At 54.5% G+C, this 7,353-nt stretch overlaps 1 protein-coding gene across 5 annotated transcripts in view; it reads left to right on the forward strand.

The window, feature by feature from the left end:
* LOC127464610 (uncharacterized) overlaps positions 1 to 5,257 on the forward strand; it is a 55,936-nt gene extending 50,679 nt beyond the window's left edge. Inside the window, exons 1-7 of one of the 5 annotated variants that reach the window (XR_007901476.1) lie at positions 1,152 to 1,679; positions 2,190 to 2,228; positions 2,773 to 2,846; positions 2,951 to 3,044; positions 3,600 to 3,898; positions 4,003 to 4,104; positions 4,934 to 5,257. The gene's annotated coding sequence lies outside the window, so the exon portion shown is untranslated. Of the gene's footprint in view, positions 1 to 1,139; positions 1,680 to 2,189; positions 2,229 to 2,772; positions 2,847 to 2,950; positions 3,045 to 3,501; positions 3,899 to 4,002; positions 4,105 to 4,933 lie in introns of those variants that run through there. The other 4 variants (XR_007901479.1, XR_007901480.1, XR_007901478.1 and 1 more) reach the window with 4 other exon arrangements.
* The last annotated feature ends 2,096 nt before the right edge of the window (positions 5,258 to 7,353 follow it).

Genomic DNA, 7,353 nt, shown 5'->3' on the forward strand with positions numbered 1-7,353 from the left:
TGATTGTAATTCCTTCAGGCTCCTCTCCTGATTTTAATTTTTTTAGGCTCTTCTCCTCATTTTAATTTTTTAGGCTCCTCTCCTGATTTTAATTTTTTTAGTCCCCTCTCCTGATTTTAATTTTTTTAGTCCCCTCTCCTGATTTTAATTTTTTTAGTCCCCTCTCCTGATTTTAATTTTTTTAGTCCCCTCTCCTGATTTTAATTTTTTCAGGCTCCTCTCCTGATTTTAATTTTTTTAGGCTCCTCTCCTGATTTTTATTGTATTAGTCCCGTGTCCTGATTTTAATTTTTTCAGGCTCCTCTCCTGTTTTTAATTTTTTTAGGCTCTTCTCCTGATTGTAATTTTTTTAGGCTCTTCTCTTGATTTTAATTCTCTTAGGTTCTTCTCCTGATTTTAATTCTCTTGGGCTCTCCTCCTGATTTTTATATTTTTAGACTCTTCTCCTGATTTTCATTTTTTTTAGGCTCTTCCCCTGATTTTCATTTTTTTTTTAGGCTCTTCTCCTGATTTTAATTCTCTTAGGAGAAGAGCCTAGAGAATTAAAACCAGGAGAAGAGCCTAATTACACAAGTAAATTTTCAAACCACCAGCAATCACAAGCCAATTATCCGATTTCCCAAAAGAACTACACGAACAAATACGGTTATAAAACAAAAAAAAAATGCCATAAGTAAAAAATCGCATAGCAACAGTGCCCCCTGGTGACAGAGAAAAAGAATTGCACATATATTTGAGATGAAATACTGCCACCTGCTGACGGAAAACAGGAACTGCATTGAAAAAATTTTGAACAGCGCATGCGCAGTCGTTGGCAAAACGCCGGCGATCACGTGGTAAGTAAGGGCAGGCAGGAGAGGGACCGGCGACGCATGCGCAGTGGCTCTCGTGCCGGTGCAGCGCTCCCTGCTCGAGTTAAGGGCCGGTTCCGGCGGCAGGGCGGGACTCGCGGCCTCCCGTCTGTCCCGGGGTGTGCGGGGGGGGAATAACGTGAAGATTTCTTGGGGTGAAAGCGCAGAAATTAGCGAGGAGGGACGCTAATTTGGGTAAACTCGGTCACCGGAAGTAGTGAGCGACCGGAAGTCCTCCAAAGCCCCGGCCCGGAAGTCCGCCAAGCCCATAGCAAAGATGGCGCCACCAGGACCGGAACGACCACACTAAAGATGGCGGCCCCGGCCCGGAAGTTCGCCAAGCCCACAGTAAAGATGGCGCCGCCAGGACCGGAACGACCACACTAAAGATGGCGGCCCCGGCCCGGAAGTTCGCCAAGCCCACAGTAAAGATGGCGCCGCCAGGACCGGAACGACCACACTAAAGATGGCGGCGAGAGGCTTCCGCCGCGACCCGGACCCCCACCCCGCGCCCGCAGCGCCGTCTCGCCGCGCTGCTTCCCGCTGCGGGGACAGGGCGGGGCGCTCGGCGGCGCCGGGCGCGGGCGGCAGGTTCGTGGGCGGCGGCAGGCACCGGCGCCGGCAGCCCCCGTCTCGGGGCCGCGGCGCGCGAGGACCGCATGGCGCGCACGTCGCGCCGCCCTCTCGCCCCGCTCCGCTCCCGCCCCTGCCCCCGCTTCTGCCCCGCTCGCTCCCGCCGTGCCCTGGAGATGCTATCGGGGCTGCGCCGCCGCCTTCCCCCCCCGGAAGCGACCCACGGCGGCAGATTCGACGGAGATCGACCCCGGGGTAAGCTGGGCGCGTCCAAAGGCGCCGCGGGTCTCGCCAAGGAGGGGAGGGGGGGGGGAGGCGCGCGGCTGCAGTACCGCTCCCGGCCGTGTCCGCCAGGCGGCGACTGTGAGGCAGGGCCCGGCGCTCGGCGGCGCTCTTGCAAGCGACGCCCCTGGCAAAGCGGCGCTGCTTGGGCACTGCCGGCCTTCCCCCGGAGTGCCCGGGCTGGCCCAGCACCTGGCCGAACCTCTTAGGGAAGAGGCAAGGAACAACTGCGCTTCTTCTGCCCTTTCTTTAGCCCGGGACTGGAACACAGACAAAATCAAGGGGCTCTTGGACCTGGGCAGGCTCCGAGCAGTTTTCAGCCTTCCTTAGCAGGGCATTCTCACCCTCCGAAAAGCTGAAAGGCTTTAACAGCTGGACACGCGCCTGCAGCTGTGCAGATTAATGTAGTTTCTTTTAGGAAATGAAGGGGAAGTTTTCCTGTTGGGAGCCTAAATACCGAGTCTACTCTGCTTTTTCAATCAGGTGACGAAGCTTAGGGAAGAAAAGAACAAAGGCCTCGAGGTGAGTACATTCTACCGAGTTCTGCTTTTCTGGCATCGGTTTGGGAAAATCACGTGAAATTCTAAAAAGCTTCTCTCCGTGTTTTCTAGTTGTTTTTTCAGCCTTGCTCTAAGTTTCATGTAGAAAAGGGCATAGAATTATTAGAACAGACAAACTAGACTTCCTCGGGAGAGATGGAAGAAAAGTCTGCTGATTCCAGTTCTGCTTTTCTTGTCTTCCCTTCGACTGTCGTTTTCTCTCCCCTGCTGTTCAAATAGGCTGCAGTTAATTGCTCTGCTGAAGAGTTTGCTGTCGTAAGTGTCTGTCAAATTGATGCCTTCAACTCAAGACAGCACCTGCTCCTTAGTTACAAAAAGTTCCTCACAGGAAATGTTCAGGCGTGCCCATAAATCTCCTCGCTGTTTGTTTGGGAGAACAGGCTTTTCTCGTCTGTAACAGAACAGTCGTGTCATCTGCTCTGGAATGCTGGTGGCAATCTAGTCAGAAGAGGACCCCGTGCTTCACTAATTTTCCCTTTTTGTTGTTGGGGGTGACTTCTTCCCAGGCATGTTATTCTTGACCCCCCGGGGCAAACGGAGGTGTCAGCGTCAGGAGCCATCCTAACTGAGGCCCTGGGAGGTCAGTGCTTTTTGTGGGACTGGACGGTGAAGCTGTCTGTGGGAATGACCTGGCTATGGCTCAGTGTAGTCCTAATTAAGGTGTCTTTTACTCCGTGTTCCCAGGCTGCCTCTTTCCCTTCGGTCGCCGTGGGACGCCTCTGGCAGGACTAACCCTGTGGCTTTTATGTCCAACGTGCTGTGCTGTGTGTGCCTGCAGGTAAGAAAAGCTGGGAGTGCAGTCCCTCTGCTTTGGTTGCTGTGTCTCTTTGGGAGTGATTTTGGAGGGGAATCCCAGAGCGATTTGGTTTGAAGGGGACCTTCAAAGGCCAGCCTGTCTTCCGTGGGCAGGGACACCTTCCACTGTCCCCGGTTGCTGCGAGTCCCGTCCAGCCTGGCCTGGAACACTTGCAGGGATGGGGCAGGCTCAGCTTCCCTGTGCAGTGTGCTCTGATATCTCTCCACTGGCATCCTGAAAAATTTTGTCAGCACGTTTTGTGTGACAATGGTAAGCGGGACCTGGGTGAAAATTGGGGTTCTCTGAGGTGCAGAGGGAAAGAATTCTCCTTTGAAGTCCAATGTAATTCAGTTTTGCACGAGTCTTGTCTGACTTATGTTTGAATTGCTTTCTATTCTAGGCAGTTCTTTTAAATTAAACTTTTGTGTCTCCCCCCCAGTATCTTGTACAAGACAAAGCTACCTTTCCTCGTGGGAACGGACTGGCCGGGCTTTGGCAATCTGGCCCCTCGAAAGACTAAGTGACCTCTTCCAACAGGGGAAGACTTTCTGGCAAGCGGTGCCAGGAAGAACTGGAGTTTCTGGAGAATAAAAGCTGGAAGCGTGCCCCTGAAAATCCCCAGCCCTGGGTGGTCAGTGGTCTGACTTGCACGGACCGGTGGCCTTGGCCAGGAGCGGTCCTGCGGGAAGCGCCTTTGCCCAGGCTGTAATTTTAATTTCCCTTGGATGCTTGGCAAAGCCCCTCTGGGTGAGCCCCAGTGCCTGGCAGGAGCAGAGCGGGCTTCCAGGGAGGTATTCACCTGGTCAGCGTCAGGAACCATCCTACCTGAGGCCTCGGTGAGTGCTTTTTGGACGACTGGACGGTGAAGCTGTCTGTGGGAATGACCTGGCTATGGCTCAGGGTAGTCCTAATTAAGGTGTCTTTTACTCCGTGTTCCCAGGCTCCCTCTTTCCCTTCGGTCGCCGTGGGTGTGCCGGACGCCTCTGGCAGGACTAACCCTGTGGCTTTTATGTCCAACGTGCTGTGCTGTGTGTGCCTGCAGGTAAGAAAAGCTGGGAGTGCAGTCCCTCTGCTTTGGTTGCTGTGTCTCTTTGGGAGTGATTTTGGAGGGGAATCCCAGAGCGATTTGGTTTGAAGGGGACCTTCAAAGGCCAGCCTGTCTTCCGTGGGCAGGGACACCTTCCACTGTCCCCGGTTGCTGCGAGTCCCGTCCAGCCTGGCCTGGAACACTTGCAGGGATGGGGCAGGCTCAGCTTCCCTGTGCAGTGTGCTCTAATAGCTCTCCACTGGCATCGTGAAAAATGTTGTCAGCGTGTTTTGTTGGACGACGGTAAGCAGGACCTGGGTGAAAAGGACATTCTCTGAGGTGCTGGGAGAAGGAGGACTCGTGCGGGCACCTCCAGAGACAGCGGGAACGGGAGCGTGCTGCGGAGGAGGGAAATTCCAGGGGGTGGGTGCCGAGAAATTTGGCCTTCCCTCGCCCTGTGCTCTGCACTTAGCAGTGGGTCAAGTGCAGAAGTTTCCTGGGGACCCTGGGAAATGATGCCGGGTCTGCCAAGAAAAGTGGGGCCAAAGGAGCAGGACCTGGGTCTGCCAGCGTGGGAGAAACAAGGGACGGGTCATCCTCTGCCTCCAGGAGGGAGGGCAGCAGGAAAGGCCACGGACTAAAGCACTCAAGTGCCGTTCCCCAGGGAGCCCCTGCCCAGACCTGAACTTGCTTCTGCACTTGCTGTCCCTTTCCCAGCGGAGCCAAAGCGTCGGGTGCCGCTGCCGGGGGGATGGAGCTGCCAAGGACAAGCTGGGAGGGTGTTTGCGAGGGAAGGGGGTAGAAGGAGCTCTTGATGTGCTTTTTTTACTTCTTCATCCCACAGAATTGCCACGAGAGGAAATACTTCAGAGGGGCTTCCCTCCAGATAAGGCCTGAAGATGCCAGGAGGTTTCAGCCGGGAGGAAAGGAGCTGTGGAAGAAAAGCAGCCTAAAAACAGCCAGTGGGGATCATCAGGTTTTCCAGCCAAGAAGAACAAGGAGAGAGATGAGGGAATCGGGTTCCAATTCCTAATGCTTTGGTGGGTGCAGGAATGATTTCTGTGTGTTTTCCAGTCCCTTTGGATTCCTGGGATGATTTTAAAATGATGGCTTTAGCAATCAACTAAATCGCAGATGTTGTTTTTGAGAGGAAATGATGCCAAAGAAATGCAGAGTTTTGGGTCAGTTTTGGGGATGATTTGGGTCAGTTTTTGGGGTCAGTTTGGGGTCATTGTTTGGGGTGATTTGGGTCAGCTTTTGGGATGATTGGGGTCAGTTTTGGGTCAGCTTTTGGGATGATTGGGGTCAGGTTTTGGGGTCAGTTTTGGGTCAGCTTTTGGGGTGATTTGGGTCGGTTTTGGGTCAATTTTTGGGGAGCACTGGGTGTTACTGGGGGTTGTTCAGGAGCACTGGGTGTTACTGGGGTGTACTGGGGAGCACTGGGTGTTACTGAGGGTTGTTGGGGAGCACTGGGTGTTACTGGGGAGCACTGGGAGAGAAAATGAAAAATAAAGAGAATAAAAAATAAACGAAGTAAAGAAGGAAATATAAAAAAGAAAATTTAAAAAAAAGGCAAAAAAACTAAAAAGGAAATAAAATGAAAATGAAATAAGAGAGAAAAAAAAAAAAAGAAACCCCTTCTTGGGCACCCCGTTTCCTCTCCTCCCCCCCCCCCCGAACCGTAAATTGCGGGGTCATCACCCCTAAAATGTGAGAAGGGGACCCCGAAATGTGGGTGAGGGAACCCCAGGGAGCCGGAAAAGTGGAGGGGGAGCCGCAGTAAGAAAGCGAAGCCGGGCGGTCGGGCGGCGGGGTGGGGGGGGGGGGGGCGCATGCGCAGTCGTTGGCAAGACGCCGGCGATCACGTGGTAAGTAAGGGCAGGCAGGAGAGGGACCGGCGACGCATGCGCAGTGGCTCTCGTGCCGGTGCAGCGCGCCCTGCTCGAGTTAAGGGCCGGTTCCGGCGGCAGGGCGGGACTCGCGGCCTCCCGTCTGTCCCGGGGTGTGCGGGGGGGGAATAACGTGAATTTCTCCTGATTTTAATTCTCTTGGGCTCTTGTCCTCATTTTAATTTTTTTAAGGCTCTTGTCCTGATTTTAATTTTTTGAAGGCTCTTGTCCTGATTTTAATTTTTTTAAGGCTCTTCTCCTAAATTTAATTTTTTTAAGGCTCTTGTCCTGATTTTAATTCTCTTGGTTCAAACCATTTCCTAATAAGTCAGTTTTAATGAAGTGTTTTCCAGTCCCTTTGGATTCCTGAGATGATTTTAAAATGATGGCTTTAGCAATCAACTAAATCGCAGATGTTGTTTTTGAGAGGAAATGATGCCAAAGAAATGCAGAGAGAGAGCATGGAATCATCCTGGGATCCTGGAGTGGTTTGGGTTGGAAAGGATCTCAGGGATCATCTCCTTCCACCCCCTGCCCCAGGCAGGGACACCTTCTAATAGACCTCCAGCCTGGCCTTGGCCACTTGCAGGGATGGGGCAGCCACAACTTCTCTGTGCCAGGCCACCTCCCCACCCTCCCAGGGAAGAATGTCTCCCTTCTGTGCAATCTTTCCCTTTCTTCTCTGCAGGAAGTGGGCTGGGACAAGGGAATTGGCTCCCACGAGGCCGAGGATCAGAGCGGGCTGTGCACAGGGGACAACTTCCACTTCCGAACGGGGAAGGGCCCCTTCGTGCCCACCCCTGGCAAACTGGGACAGAGTAACATCTGCCTGCAGCTGGCTGGAGTTCCCGTTGGCTCTGGGCTTTCAGCCCGCCGGGGCTGCGGCGGGAGCCGCGCGGAGGGAACGGGGGCCGGGGCCGCGCCGAGGGCCGGGGCCGGGCTGAGCGGGCGGGGCGGGGCCGCAGGGCCAGGCGGGCTGGGATTGGGCGGAGGCGCTCGAGTGCTGATTGGGCAGCGCTGCCAGCCCGCGGTATAAAGGGCCGGCGGGGCAGGTGGGGGCGGTTGTGTGTGGGGGCTGAGGGTGTGGCCCCGCTGCTGCCCGGGCTGCGGAGGGGAGAGCGCCTTGGCCGCTGGGTTTGTGCACCGGGGCAGCCGGGGGTGTTTAGGGGCGCCTTGTGCTGGGCGGCGGGGCCCGGGTAAGCCCCTTACCTGCCGGGTGCCCCCGGGGAGAGCCGTGGCATGGCTGTGGGTCCTGTGCTCTCTGGGTGTCTGAGGGTTTGCTTTGGGATCCCAAACCCTTTCCCCGTGCAGGGTTATGAGGCAAAGACTGCTTTAACTTGGTTTTTTGGTGCTGCGTTAATGCTTTTTGCTCGTT

Source organism: Manacus candei, unplaced genomic scaffold (assembly GCF_025592945.1).
Source record: "Manacus candei isolate 608988 ecotype Guabito, Panama unplaced genomic scaffold, ASM2559294v1 h1tg000242l, whole genome shotgun sequence".
NCBI classification, from domain to species: domain Eukaryota; kingdom Metazoa; phylum Chordata; class Aves; order Passeriformes; family Pipridae; genus Manacus; species Manacus candei.